Below are 16,352 nucleotides of genomic sequence, written 5' to 3' on the forward strand. Positions count from 1 at the left end.
TAACATTATCCTCAATGGGGAAAAACTGAGAGCTTTCCCTTTAAGATCAGGAACAAAACAAGGATGTCCATTCTCACCACTTTTATTGAACATAGAACTAGAAATGCAAGCCACAGCAATCAGACAAGAAAAAGAAATCAGAGGCATCCATATTGGTAAAAAAGAAGTTAAACTGTAACAATTCAGAGATGGCATGATACTATACATGGAAAATCATAAAGATTCCACACAAAAAATTACTAGAAGTAATTAAAAAATTTAGTGAAGTGGCAGGATACAGAATTATTACCCAGAAATAAGTAGCATTTCTATACAGTAACAAGGAAGTCTCAGAAAGAGAAATTTTAAAAACACCATATACAATTGCACCAAAAAGACTAAAATATCTAGGAATAAACTTAACCAAAGAGGTGAAAGACCTGTACTCTGAAAACTATAAAACACTGATGAAAAATTGAAGAGGACACAAACAAATGGAAAGATAGTCCATGTTCATGCACTGGAAGAATTAACATTGTCAAAATGTCTAATTACCCAAAGCAATCTATAGATTCAATGCAATCCCTATCAAAATACCAACAGCATTTTTTTGCAAAACTAGAACAAATAGTGCTAAAATTTCTATGGAACCACAGAAGACCCTGAATAGCCAAAGCAATCCTGAGAAAGAACAAAGCTGGAGGTATCACAATTCCAGATTTCAAGATATATTACAAAGCTGTAGTAATCAAACTACAATCAAATCAAACCAGTATGGTACTGGTACAAAAATAGACACATAGATCAATAGAACAGGATAAAGACCTCAGAAATAAACCCATATTTATATGGTCAATCTCTGACAAAGGAAGCAAGAATATACAGTAGGGAAAAGTCTTTTCAATAAATGGTCCTGGGAAAACTGGACAGCTTTATATAAAAGAATGAAACTGGACTACTTTCTAACACCATATACAAATATACTCAAGATGGATTAAAGACCTAAACATGAAACCTGAAACCATAAAAATCCTAGAAGAGAACATATGCAGTAATTTCTCTTACATCAGCCATAGCAACATTTTTCTAGAAACAACTCCTTAGGCAAGGGAAACAAAAGCAAAAATAAACTATTAGGGCTACATCAAAACAAAAAGCTTTTACACAGAAAAGGAAGTCATCAAAAAAACTAAAAATCTGCTGAATGGGAGAAGATATTTGCAAATGATATATCTGATAAGGGGTTAACATCCAAAATATATAAAGAACTCATACAACTCAATGCCAAAAAAAAAAAACAATCCAATTAAAAAATGGGCAGAGGACCTAAATAAACATTTTTTTCAAAGAAGACAAACAGATGGCTAATAGACACATGAAAAATGCTCAACATCACTGATCATCAGGGAATTACAAATCAAAACCACAATGAGACACCACCTCATGCCTTTTAGAATGGCTAAAATCAAGAAGATGAGAAACAAGTGTTGTCAAGGATGTGAAGAAAAAGGAACTCCTGCACACTGTTGGTGGGAGTGTAAGTTGGCATAACCACTGTGGAAAACAGTATGGAGCTTCCTCAAAAAATTAAAGACAGAAATACCATATGATCCAGTAACTCCACTATTAGGTATTTACCCAGGGAAAATTAAAATACTAACTCGAAAAGATATATGCACCCCTATGTTTACTGTTTATATATATGTATATATATACACCGCTATTGTTATTTACAATAGCTAAGACACAGAAGTAACCTAAATGTCCAACAACAGATGAATGGATAAGGAAACTGTGGTAGATAAACACAGTGGCATATTACACAGCTATAAAAGAGGATGAAATTATGCCATTTGAGACAACACTGATAGACCTAGAGAGCATTATGCTAAGTGAAATAAGTCAGACTGAGAAAGACAAATACCATATGATTCTACTCGTAAGTGGTATCGAAAAAATGAATAAACAAACAAAAAGCAGAATCAGGGGCACCTGGGTGGCTCAGTAGGTTAAGCATCTGACTTCTACTCGAGTCATGATTTAGGTTCCTGGGATCAAGCCCCAAGTCAGGCTCCCCATTCAGCAGGGAGTCTGTTTCTCTCACTCTCCCTCTGCACCTCCCCCAGCTTGTGCTCACTCTCTCTCTATCTCCCACTCTCAAATAAATAAAATCTTAAAAAAAAAAAAAAAGGAATCAGAACTACAAATACAGAGAACATCCATTTTGAGTTTATCTTTGTGTATGGTATAAGAGAATGGTCTAGTTTCATTCTTCTATATGTAGCTGTCCAATTTTCCCAGCACCACTTATTGAAGAGACTGTCTTTTTTCCATTGGATATTTTTTCCTGATTTGTCAAAGTTTAGTTGACCACAGAGTTGAGAGTCCATTTCTGGAGTCTCTGTTCTGTTCCACTGGTCTATGGATGAAAGACTTCAATGTGAGACAGGAATCTATCAAAATCCTAGAGGAGAACATAGGCAGTAACCTCTTCGACATCAGCCACAGCAACCACTTTTCAAGACATGTCTCCAAAGGCAAGGGAAACAAAAGCAAAAATGAACTTTTGGGACTTCGTCAAGATAAAAAGCTTCTGCACAGCAAAGGAAACAGTCAACAAAACTAAGAGGCAACCCACAGAATGGGAGAAGATATTTGCAAATGACACTACAGACAAAGGGCTGGTATCCAAGATCTATAAAGAACTTCTCAAACTCAACACTCAAAAAACAAATAACCCAGTCAAAAAATGGGCAGAAGACATGAACAGACACTTCTCCAAAGAAGACATACAAATGGCCAACAGATATATAAAAAAATGCTCAATATCATTAGCCATCAGGGAAATACATATCAAAACCACAATGAGATACAACCTTACACCAGTTAGAATGGCAAAAATTAACAAAACAGGAAACAACAAATGTTGACAAGGATGTGGAGAAAGGGGAACACTCTTACACTGTTGGTGGGAATACAAGGTGGTACAGCCACTCTGGAAAACAGTATGGAGGTTCCTCAAGATGTAAAAATAGAGCTACCCTACAACCCAGCAATGGTATTTACCCCAAAGATACAGATGTAGTGAAAAGAAGGGCCATATGCACCCCAGTGTCCATAGCAGCAATGTCCACAAAAGCCAAACTGTGGAAGGAGCCAAGATGCCCTTCAACAGATGAATGGATAAAGAAGATGTGGTCCACATATACAAGGGAATATTACTCAGCCATCAGAAACGATGAATACCCACCCTTTGCATTGACATGGATGGAACTGGAGGGGATTATGCTAAGTAAAGTAAGTCAAGCAGAGAAAGACAATTATCATATGGTTTCACTCATATGTGGAATATAAGCAATAGCACAGAGGACCATGGGGAAGGGAGGGAAATCTGAAGGGGGAGAAATCAGAGAAGGAGACGAACCATGAGAAACTATGGACCCCAGGAAAAAAATTGAGGGTTTCAGGGGGAGGGGAGGGGGATGCGGTAAAAGGGTGGTGGGTATTAAGGAGGGCACTTGTTGTGATGAGCGCTGGGTGTTATACACAACTAATGAATCACTGAACACTACATCAAAAACTAATGATGTACTATACAGTGGCTAACTGAACATAAAAAAAAAAAAAAAAAAAAAAACAAATACAGAGAACAAACTGATGGTTGCCAAAGGGGAAAGAGATGGGAAGCTGGGCAAAATGGGTGAAGGAGAAAGGGAGATTTGGGCTTCCCAGGTATGGGATGAGTAAGTATAAAAAGCAGAGCATAAGGAATATAGTCAATGATACTGTAACAGCAATGTAATGGGACAGATGGTAGTTATACCTCTGGTGAACATAGTATAACATATAAACTCAAATGACTAAGTTGTACACCCAAAACTAATGTAAAATTGCATGTCAACTATACTCAAATAAAAAAGTAATAATGAAATGATACCTGGTACAGAGACATCATTCAATAAATACTTACTGAATAAACACATAAACACATGCCAGTATATGCATAAATTTTTTTTTCTGAAAGGATACAGAAAAGGCTAAGTGGTAACTTTTAGGAAAAGAAAGACACAAGGTAAAATGGGAAGGGACAGTTTGTTCCTATTTCATGCCTTAATATATTATTTGAATTATCTCATTATGTACATATATTAAATTTATTGCTTTTAAGTCATCAGGAGTTATCAGATGTTTTGTTTTTTATAATTTTGTGTACTAAAAAATGATTTTTTAAGTCATGAAATGGATATCTACAATGAGACCTTTCCCCCTACTTAAGTGATCCATCTTCCCCACAGATCAATGAAGTTAAGTACCCAACTACTGGCCCACTTCTCCCTGGAGGAGTATACTCTACGAAGCATGGCCCATTCCAAAGACCATGCAAGGATTTGCAGTGATTTTAAGAACAGAAAAGTAGAGGAGTGTCCTTACTACTGGCAAGCATCATTTCCACTAACTAGGGGATGGCCCTAGCCTAAAAATATTTCTGAGTCTACCTTCTGTTCACCAAGCATAAAATTCATCCCAAGAGGTATAGTACCTTCCTTACTGTACAGCTCTCATATATATCAACTCCCCTTTTCAGTCAGCCTCCTTCCCCTGGGACCCTTCATCTCCAAAGTGCTGAGAGGTAGCACCCCACTTGAACTTACCACTCTTCTTTCTATCCCATCCACTTCTCTCTCAGGTCAGGCCATCCTCCACACCCCACATCCCTCCTCCACACCCCACTCTTAAAGTCCTCTCTATTTCCAACCATGCCTCCAAAAACCTACTTTTATTGTTGGGAGTTTGCGGTTAAAAAACAAAAACAAAACAAAACAAAAGGCCCCTTAAATCTACCATGAAGTCATAAAATCCCAGACCTCTAAAACAAAAAGCCCTAGATGTTTCCATGAAATAGATACCTGATGAGTTTATAGCTAAAAAAACAAATTGCTTACTTTTCAATCAAATGCCCATGGTATATACAGATGAAAGAATTTTTTTAATGCATTCCTAATCCAACCATGAAAAGATTACCAGAGCTAAAGTTCTGGTGCATTTTCATGATTTTATCATTGAAACTGTATATTTAAATGTGTATATTATTTTTTTTCACTTTCCATTGTAACACAAGCAATAAAACTTCTCTATAAGCATAATTTTAAATGGCTGCTCAATATCCCACTATATGGATTCAACACAATTTACCTTAATCATTTCCCATTCATTGGATATTTAAATTGTTTTACTGGATGTATAGAATTGTTCAATTATAAATGATGCTAAAACTATTTTATGAAAATCTGCACTTCGGATCACTTCCTCAGGAAAGACTCTGAGAACTGGAGATGCCGAGTCAAACAATATTAATAGTTTGGGGGTCTTCAATATATGTAATCTAAATATAATATAGGCACGTAATTACAATTTAGACTCGGAGCAAGTATGCTCAAGCATTAGACATTTGCCCTTTGATAACTACAGCTGACCCTTGAACAATGCCAGGATTAGGGGCAGCAACTCCCCATGCAGTCAAAAATCCATGTATAACTTTTGACTCTGCAAAAATTTAACTACTAACAGCCTACTGTTGACCAGAAGACTTACTGATAATATAAACAACTGATTAGCACACATTTTGTATGGCATATGAATCATATACTATATTTTTATAATAAAGTAACTAAAGAAAATCATGAGAAATACATTTACAGCACTATACTGTATTTTTTTTAAAGATTTTATTTATTTATTTGAGAAAGAGAGAGAGCATGAGCAGGGGGATGGGCAGAGAAAGAAGAAGACTCCCCAGTGTGCGATTCCGGGATCATGACCTGAGCTGAAGGCAGACTCTTAACAGACTGGGCCACCTAGGCACCTCTGTGCTGTATTTATTTTTTTTAATTTGCATATAAGTGGACCCACACAGTTCAAACTCATGTTGCTCAAGGGTCAACTATATATACATAAAACAGTACCTCATTCTTTTTATATTAATTTGATTCTTTTTGAAAATAAAGGTTTCTTAGAAAATTCTCTAAACTATTCACATCTTTTCCTCCTTTTCTAAGTTTTGGTCTTAATATATATTTCTTTGGATGCCAAGTATAATATTACCTTAGGTATCTGTTAAAAATACTTTCCCAATGTGTTACATGACTTTTACTTTGTATCATTTTCTTTTTGTTTGCTTTTTAACTTTGTATTTAAGTATGTATCTTAAGGGTCTTTCCATGTCAGGGACGCCTGGGTCTCAGTCAGTTAAACATCTGCCTTCAGCTCAGGTCATGATATCAGGGTCCTGAGATCGAGTCCTACATCAGGCTCCCTGCTCAGCAGGAAGCCTGCTTCTCCCTCTCCTTCTGCCCCTCCCCCTGCTTGTGCTCTCTCTCTCTCACACAAATAAAAAAAATAAAATCTTTAAAGAAAAAAAAACGACCTTTTTATGTCAGTTCTGATAAACACAGTATTTCAGAGTATTGTTTTCAGAGTATTTCTATTAAAAATAAGAAAAAAAAGGTTTTTTAAATTATTTTTACATGAGAAGTCAAGTCTATCAGTCTTCTCTTTCATTGCCTGCAGGCTAAAAAAATCCTTTCCTATCCCTGGATCAGATAACATTCACCTATATTTCTATCATTTTCCTGTTTTGTTGACATTTAGTGTTTTAATCCATCAGAAAATAGATGATCATTTGGTAAGAGAAAATTCTAAACAATTTTCTAATTATTTTAGAAGTCATGATTAAATAATCCTACCCTTTATTATTGATTTGCTTGCCTCCTTTTCAGACATTAAGTCTTATTCACATCAAGTTATTTTTCTAAATTATCTATTCACTTACCTGCCAGTACCATACATATATAATTGCTATAGTTTTATAAGTGATAACAAATATTTTAAATAGAATCCAGTAAGGTTGCTTCTGCAACATTATATTTCTTTCTCAGCATTTTTTAGTGCTGTTCTCACCTGTTTGTTCTTCCAATTGATGGTAAGAATATATTTTGTCAATTTTCAAGGGAAAAATATCCTGTTGGACTTTTTATTACATTAATACTGTAAGTTAATTTGGGGGAAAAAACCTGACATTTTCACATAAATCCTGATCCTCTTTAAGAACATTTTATGTCTACATTATTCCAATTCTTTTATATCTCTCAGTTCAGTTTTGCAATGTTCTCCACAGAGGTTCACACATTTAATTTTCATGTTATTCATAGACATTTTCTCCCTCTTACTACTATTGTGAACAAATCTTTTTTTCATTGTTACTGCTAACTGGTTATTGTCATAGAGATCAGCCACAGTAATATTAACCCAGAAAACTTTTACAGCAAGTATTACCAAGTGCTCATTTCGACAAAAGAGAAATCTCTGTAAAGTACTCAAAATGCATCTAACTTTAAGAATTGTGTCTTTCTGATGAACCTTCTAAAATAAACTGTGCATACTCCTATGTAGTTAAATAAGTTGATCTGCTCAATTGCTTAAGCCATAATTTTTTTAGATATAGGATAACACTTACTAAACTATTATTGGTTAGAATGATTGCTCTGAAATAATTTCTAATAATTAGATAACAGAGCTAGTTGTCTACTGATATTTCTCCCACTCTATTAAAAAAAAAGAAGAACATGAGATCTGTATAAAGGGGATTGTTTAATTTTCTCTTCTCAGAAACAGGGTGAAATAGAGGGAAAGGCACATGGGTCCACCTCATCTGAAAATGTTGTAAAGTCTCTAAGCTACACTTGCCCTAAAAAAAAAAAAAGTCAGAATGTGTCCTTATTTTAATGCTATGAAAATGAACTTCTGCAGACAAAACTTCAACTCAATCCAGCCCTAGACCAAAATTGATTCACAAACTCACATAATTAGAAAGTCCAAGAGTAGAAAGGCATACTCAAGGTTGCCTCTACATCTCCCCATCTTTCTCTACCTTATTCTGCCTTTTGGTTCTGCTTTTCTAGGCTTCTCTTTGCGTATTGCCTTCATTCCCCAGTGGCGATAAATAGGGTTTATCTCCACCCGTGGAACTTATATGCTTTCCCATGTATTTGCTGCCTATTTCTCATTCTGCCTAATAAACATCTCATGAACATGAGGGACCAAAGTGAAGTTCTGCAAAGTGTCCAGATAATCTAAGTCCCTCCAGACTATATTATGACAGATGGAAGGAGAGTTAGCATATAGACCTGTGGAAAGATCATAAATGTGTACTGTTGTCCAGTCCACATGAATGAAAACTGATTCTGATCCTTTTTCTTGATAAGGATGAAAAGAAGGCATTCACTGTATTGATGACTGCATGTATATCATTTATCTGAGGCTGTGTTTAATCTGCTCTGTGTTAATCTGTTAATATGGTCTGGCGTAACCACCACAACCGAGGCTACTACTTGATTGCATTTACGGTAGTTTATTGTCCATCTGCCAGAAACCATTTCATTTTTGTATGGTCAAGATTGGTAAACTAAACAGGGATTTAAAAGACCACTTCTGCCTTTTTTAAGCTTGGTGGGGGGGGGGCATTAATATCTGAAACAAGCCTAGACTGCAGTATTGTGTTTATATTTACTCTCTTGGCCAGGATGAAGGACAGTTTCTGAGGCTTCGCCATATGACAGCTCTTAACCATAGACCAAGAAACAATGTGAGAGTGCTACCAACTTCCAAGTATGTCTATTCCAGTAAGACAAAAGAAGACCTTTCTTCTTTTCAAATATAAATACAAGTTCCCTCTACACATGACATTAGCTGCATCTTACAATTTCAATGTATTATATTTTCATTTTCATTCAATTTGAAATATTTCCTAAGTTCCCTTGTGGATTTGTTTTTGACCCGAGGATTGCTTAGAAGAGCGTCCATTCTAATTAAATATTTGGGAATGGGGAAATGCCTACTGAGTGGGTTCAGGACCTTTGTGAGGTAAACTCTGCCAGGACTCCATTTATTACCTGGACCCCATCCATATACCACCCTTCTACCTGAGAGACATGATAATGCTCTTAGGTCCCCTGATATCACTGTCAGCTTGGACCCTACACTGAACAGTCTTCAAAATCTTGAGGTATTCCCCTATGCCACAGCATAGGGTTTCCCCAGTATAGGGTTATGGCCATTACCCCTTTGCAAGAAAACAGAGAAATTTCTTAATGCTTACACTTGCCATAATGCTTCAGCATTTTTCCTCATGGGGACTGCCTTCTCCTTCAGTCAATGGCTTCTGTGTCTGAGAATTGACTCAGTCCAAAAATTGGGCAAAGATAGTGACATTTTATTGGGCTAATTGATATAAGCCTCTTGATCATCCACCCCTAATTTCCCTTGATAGTGTAAATTATGCAATACTCTTGTTAATTGCCATCTGTCTGGACCCTAATAACGTGTGCTAGTAACCATTTCCAGAGCTCTCTGAAGTTTAGGCTCACTACCATTCCAACCGACTGTTCATTACTGTAATGGCACTCATCTTGTTTCAGATGGTTAAGCAGTGCCACCTAGCCCCTATCAGGGACAATTCTGTAACAGCATCTCCTATCATCAGTTCTGACATACAAACTTCTCAACGGGGGCCTCGCCAATCCTGTGAGGAGCTCTTGACCTGGGATGGACCTTCAGAGTTGTTCCAAATGGAGACAAGTTGTCCAGGCCTTTGTACCCCTGCACTGACCAGTCCCTGCCCCCCACCTGCAGGAGAAAGTGTAACTTTTGGTGAAGCAGCTCCCTTTGGCCTGAAACTCCCAATGAGAGATACTATGAGCTGTAGCTCGGGGACTGAGGGCTTGAGTCCAGAACAGGGATCTGGAAGGTACATCACAACATCCACCACCGTAGCATACATGTGAAGAAGGATTAATAAGATAAAGGGCCTATAGTTTGGGGAGGGTGGGGGAGTAGAGGAGTGCATTTTTTTTTTTAAGATTTTATTTATTTATTTGACAGAGACACGGCGAGAGAGGGAACACAAGCAGGGGGGAGTGGGAAAGGGAGAAGCAGGCTTCCCGCGGAGCAGGGAGCCCGATGCAGGGCTCGATCCCAGGACCCTGGGATCATGACCTGAGCCCAAGGCAGATGCTTAACAACTGAGCCCCCCAGGCGCCCCAGGAGTGAATTTTTTTTTAACTGACTTAACGACACTCTAGCTCAAATCAGTTGAAGCCATTTCCATAGATATGATAAAAATAAATTTGGATGATTAGACACATAGTTTCACAGTTGTCACTGACTAGCTCTCAAGGCAGGACACCTTCTCCAGATACTTCCTTTAGATTTATGAAGAACTAGGATATTCGGATTGCACATTGGTGGCCTAAAAGTCCAAAGCCTCCTCACAGATGTATTTTGATTGGCACGCAGTGTTTTCTAAAAATCAAATGAGGTGCAAATAGGTAAAATCAGTCAATCTCACAATAAAATCAGATTTTCAACTTCTCTTGAAAAAAAGATCTAGAAACACTGGTCTAACAAGAATGCATTCTCAAGAATAGATTGCATTCGGGGGCGGAGCAAGATGGCGGAGGAGTAGGAGACCTGGATTTCGTCTCCTCTCAGGAATTCGGCTGGATAGGGACCAAACCATTCTGAACACCTACAAACTCAACAGGAGATCGAAAAAAAGAAGAGCAACAACTCTCTCATCAGAAAAGCGACCACTTTCTGGAAGGTAGGACGTGCGGAGAAGTGAATCCGGGGCGATATTCGGGAGGATAGACGGCGGAGGAGGGGCCTCCGTCCGCCGCTTCTGGCAAGTGATAGAGCCGCGGAGCACAAAATCGGAACTTTTAAAAGTCTGCTCCGCTGAGGGACGTCGCTCCGGTGGCTAAGCGGGGGGGTGGATCCCTCCGGGACAGTGTGGTCTCAGGACCCTCGGGGTCACAGAAAGACCGGGGGTGCCTGAGTGCGGCCGAGCTCCCAGGTATCGGAGCGGGGAAGCCGGCTGCAGAGGCGGAGCCCAGGCGCGGGCTCTCAGCTCGGGGTGGCCATAAACCGGGATCCGCGGCCCAGTCGGGCCCCTGCTCCTCCAGCAGGGACCCCACAAGCGGCAGATCCGGGGAGACTCACCTTCCTCCCCCGGGAGGAGCGGCACGGGAGGGCACCGCAGGGATCGGCTGGGTTTGGAGACTCCACCCGGGGTCATGAGCCAGAGACAGAAACGCGCGGTGACAGGCCGGGTGAGCACGGAGTGCGGCCGGAGACCGGGGATCCGGGAGTGACTGACGGCCTTTCTCTGGGGGCTCACTGAGGAGCGGGGCCCCGAGTTCTCGGCTCCTCCGGGGCGGAGATTGGGAGGCCGCCATTTTCACTCTCCGCCTCCAAAGCTGTACGGAAAGCTCGCAGGGAACAAAAGCCCGGAGAGCAAACCCGAGCAGATGACTTAGCCGGGAGGGGGCAAGGGCGGGGCAAGTCCGCCTCCGGCAGAGACATTTGGGAACCACGGCAACAGGCCCCTCCCCAGAAGATCAGCGACAACAGCCAGCCAAGACCAAGTTTACCGATCAATGAGAACGGCAGAACTCCAGCGCTAGGGGAATGATGCACATAGAATTCACGGCTTTTTTACCATGATTCCTTAGTCTTTTAAAGTTAATTTTTTTTTAACTGTCTTTTTGTCTTTTTATTTCTTTTTGAATTTTTCTTTTTCCCTTTTTCAAACAACATCTTATCAATCCCTTTTTAAAAAAAAAAAAAACATTTTTATTTTTCATTTTTAGAGTCATATTCTATCCCTTCATAGTAGTTACCCATATTTTTGGCTTATATATATAAGTTGTTCTCTCTTTAAAATTTTGAGATAGTTTCTTCTAACAGATTAAAATATACCCTAAATCTCTAGTATATGGTGTTTTCTATTCCCCTGCCTGATCACATCCTCTCCCTTTTTTTTTCTTTTTCTTTTTTCTTTTTTTAAATCCTCTTCTTTCTTTTTTCAAACAACTTCTTATCAATTACTTTTATAAAATTTTTTATAATTTCCATTTTTACAGTCATTTTCCATCCCTTCATCATATCAACCCTTATTTTTGTACATATATAAGTTTTTCTTTCTTTAAAATTTTGGGAGGCACTTTCTTCTAAAAGACCAAAATACACCCCAAATCTAGTGTGTGGCACTGATCTATATACCATATAGATCATATCTGATCACATTCTGGTTTTTCTTTTGTTGTTGTTGTTTTGTTTTGTTTGTTTTTGTTTTTATCTTTATCTTTTTCTTTTTTCTCTCTTTCCCCTTCTTATCCCACTGCTTCAGGTCTTTTCTGATTTGTTTAGAGTATATTTTCTGGGGACGTGGTTACTCTGCTAGCATTTTGTTCTCTCATTAATCTATTCTCCTCTGCACAAAATGACAAGACGGAAAAAATCACCTCAACAAAAAGAACAAGAGGTAGTACCGACTGCCAGGGACCTACTCAATACGGACATTAGTACGATGTCAGATCTAGAGTTCAGAATCATCACTTTAAAGATACTAGCTGGGCTTGAAAAAAATATGGAAGTTATTAGAGAAACTCTTTCTGGAGAAGTAAAAGAGCTAAAATCCAACCAAGTAGAAATCAAAAAGGCTATTAATGAGGTGCAATCAAAAATGGGGGCGCTAACTGCTAGAATAAATGAGGCAGAAGAGAGAATCAGTAATATAGAAGATGAAATGATGGAAAATAAAGAAGCTGAGAAAAAGAGAGATAAACAACTACTGGATCACGAGGGCAGAATTCGAGAGATAAGCGATACCATAAGACGAAACAACATTAGAATAATTGGGATCCCAGAAGAAGAAGAAAGAGAGAGAGGGCCAGAAGGTATAATGGAGCAAATTATAGCAGAGAACTTCCCTAATTTGGGGAAAGAAACAGGCATGAAAATCCAGGAAGCACAGAGAACCCCTCTCAAAATCAATAAAAATAGGTCAACTCCCCGACATCTAATAGTAAAACTTACAAGTCTCATAGACAAAGAGAAAATCCTAAAAGCAGCTCGGGAGAAGAGATATGTAACCTACAATGGTAGAAACATTAGATTGGCAACAGACCTATCCACAGAGACCTGGCAGGCCACAAAGGACTGGCAGGATATATTCAGAGCACTAAATGAGAAAAATATGCAGCCAAGAATACTCTATCCAGCTAGGCTGTCATTGAAAATTGAAGGAGAGATAAAAAGCTTCCAGGACAAACAAAAACTAAAGGAATTTGCAAACACAAAACCAGCCCTACAGGAAATCTTGAAAGGGGTCCTCTAAGCAAAGAGAGACCCTAAAAGCAACATAGACCAGAAAGGAACACAGACAATATACAGTAACAGTCACCTTACAGGCAATACAATGGCACTAAATTCCTATCTTTCAATAGTTACCTGAATGTAAATGGGCTCAATGCCCCAATCAAAAGACACAGGCTATCAGACTGGATTAAAAAACAAGATCCATCGATATGCTGTCTGCAAGAGACTCATTTTAGACCCAAAGACACCCCCAGATTGAAAGTGAGGGGGTGGAAAACCATTTACCATGCTAATGGACACCAAAAGAAAGCTGGGGTGGCAATCCTTATATCAAATTAGATTTTAAACCAAAGACTGTAATAAGAGATGAGGAAGGACACTATATCCTACTTAAAGGATCTATCCAACAAGAAGATCTAACAATTGTAAATATCTATGCCCCTAACATGGGAGCAGCCAATTATATAAGCCAATTAATAACAAAAGCAAAGAAACACATCGACAACAATACAATAATAGTGGGGGACTTTAACATCCCCCTCACTGAAATGGACAGATCGTCTAAACAAAAGATCAACAAGGAAATAAAGACTTTAAATGACACACTGGGCCAAATGGACTTCACAGACATATTCAGAACATTCCACCCCAAAGCAACGGAATACACATTCTTCTCTAGTGCCCATGGAACACTCTCCAGAATAGACCACATCCTAGGTCATAAATCAGGTCTCAACCGGTACCAAAAGATTGGGATCATTCTCTGCCTATTTTCAGACCACAATGCTTTGAAACTAGAACTCAATCACAAGAGGAAAGTCGGAAAGAACTCAAATACATGGAGGCTAAAGAGCATCCTACTGAAGAATGAATGGGTCAACCAGGAAATTAAAGAAGAATTAAAAAAATACATGGAAACCAATGAAAATGAAAACACAACTGTTCAAAATCTTTGGGATGCAGCAAAGGCAGTCCTAAGAGGAAAGTATATAGCAATACAAGCCTTTCTCAAGAAACAAGAAAGGTCTCAAGTACACAACCTAACCCTCCACCTAAAGGAGCTGGAGAAAGAACAGCAAATAAAGCCTAAACCCAGCAGGAGAAGAGAAATAATAAAGATCAGAGCAGAAATCAATGAAATAGAAACTAAAAGAACAGTAGAACAGATCAACGAAACTAGGAGCTGGTTCTTTGAAAGAATTAACAAGATTGATAAACCCCTGGCCAGACTTATCAAAAAGAGAAGAGAAATGACCCAAATCAACAAAATCATGAATGAAAGAGGAGAGATCACAACCAACACCAAAGAAATACAAACAATTATAAGAACATATTATGAGCAACTCTATGGCAGCAAATTAGATAACCTGGAAGAGATGGATGCATTCCTAGAGATGTATCAACTACCAAAACTGAACCAGGATGAAATAGAAAACCTGAACAGACCTATAACCACTAAGGAAATGGAAGCAGTCATCAAAAATCTCCCCAAAAACAAGAGCCCAGGGCCAGATGGCTTCCCAGGGGAATTCTACCAAACATTTCAAGAAGAATTAATACCTATTCTTCTGAAACTGTTCCAAAAAATAGAAATGGAAGGAAAACTTCCAAACTCATTTTATGAGGCCAGCATTACCGTGATCCCAAAACCAGACAAAGACCCCATCAAAAAGGAGAATTACAGACCAATATCCCTGATGAACATGGATGCAAAAATTCTCACCAAAATACTAGCCAATAGGATCCAACAGTACAATAAAAGGATTATTCACCATGACCAAGTGGGATTTATCTCTGGGCTGCAAGGTTGGTTCAACATCCGCAAATCAATCAATGTGATACAGTACATTAACAAAAGAAAGAACAAGAATCATATGATCCTCTCAATAGACGCAGAAAAAGCTTTTGACAAAGTACAGCATCCTTTCTTGATCAAAACTCTTCAGAGTATAGGCATAGAGGGTACATACCTCAAGATCATAAAAGCCATCTATGAAAAACCTACAGCGAATATTATTCTCAATGGGGAAAAACTGAGAGCTTTCCCCCTAAGGTCAGGAACGCGGCAGGGATGTCCACTGTCACCACTGCTATTCAACATAGTATTAGAAGTCCTAGCCACAGCAATCAGACAACAAAAAGAAATCAAAGGCATCCAAATTGGCAAAGAAGAAGTCAAACTCTCACTCTTTGCAGATGATATGATACTTTATGTGGAAAACCCAAAAGACTCCACCCCAAAACTGCTAGAACTCATACAGGAATTCAGTAAAGTGGCAGGATATAAAATCAATGCAAAGAAGTCAGTGGCATTCCTATACACCAACCACAAGACAGAAGAAAGAGAAATTAAGGAGTCGATCCCATTTACAATTGCACCCAAAACCATAAGATACCTAGGAATAAATCTAACCAAAGAGACAAAGGATCTGTACTCAGAAAACTATAAAATACTCATGAAAGAAATTGAGGAAGACACAAAGAAATGGAAAAACGTTCCATGCTCATGGATTGGAAGAACAAATATTGTGAAGATGTCAATGCTACCTAGAGCAATCTACACATTCAATGCAATCCCCATCAAAATACCATCCACTTTTTTCAAAGAAATGGAACAAATAATCCTAAAATTTGTATGGAACCAGAAAAGACCCCACATAGCCAGAGGAATATTGAAAAAGAAAAGCAAAGCCGGTGGCATCACAATTCCAGACTTCAAGCTCTATTACAAAGCTGTCATCATCAAGACAGCATGGTACTGGCACAAAAACAGACACATAGATCAATGGAACAGAATAGAGAGCCCAGAAATGGACCCTCAACTCTAGTCAACTAATCTTCGACAAAGCAGGAAAGAATGTCCAATGGAACAAAGACAGTCTCTTCAACAAATGGTGTTGGGAAAATTGGATAGCCACATGCAGAAGAATGAAACTGGACCATTTCCTTATACCACACACAAAAATAGACTCCAAATGTTTGAAAGACCTCAATGTGAAACAGGAGTCCATCAAAATCCTAAAGGAGAACACAGGCAGCAACCTCTTTGACCTCAGCCGAAGCAACTTCTTCCTAGAAACATCGCCAAAGGCAAGGGAAGCAAGGGCAAAAATGAACTATTGGGACTTCATCAAGATAAAAAGCTTTTGCAAAGCAAA

The sequence above is a fragment of the Mirounga leonina genome, unplaced genomic scaffold (genome assembly GCF_011800145.1).
Source record: "Mirounga leonina isolate KUSES-001 unplaced genomic scaffold, KU_Mleo_1.0 Mir_128, whole genome shotgun sequence".
In the NCBI taxonomy this organism is placed as follows: domain Eukaryota; kingdom Metazoa; phylum Chordata; class Mammalia; order Carnivora; family Phocidae; genus Mirounga; species Mirounga leonina.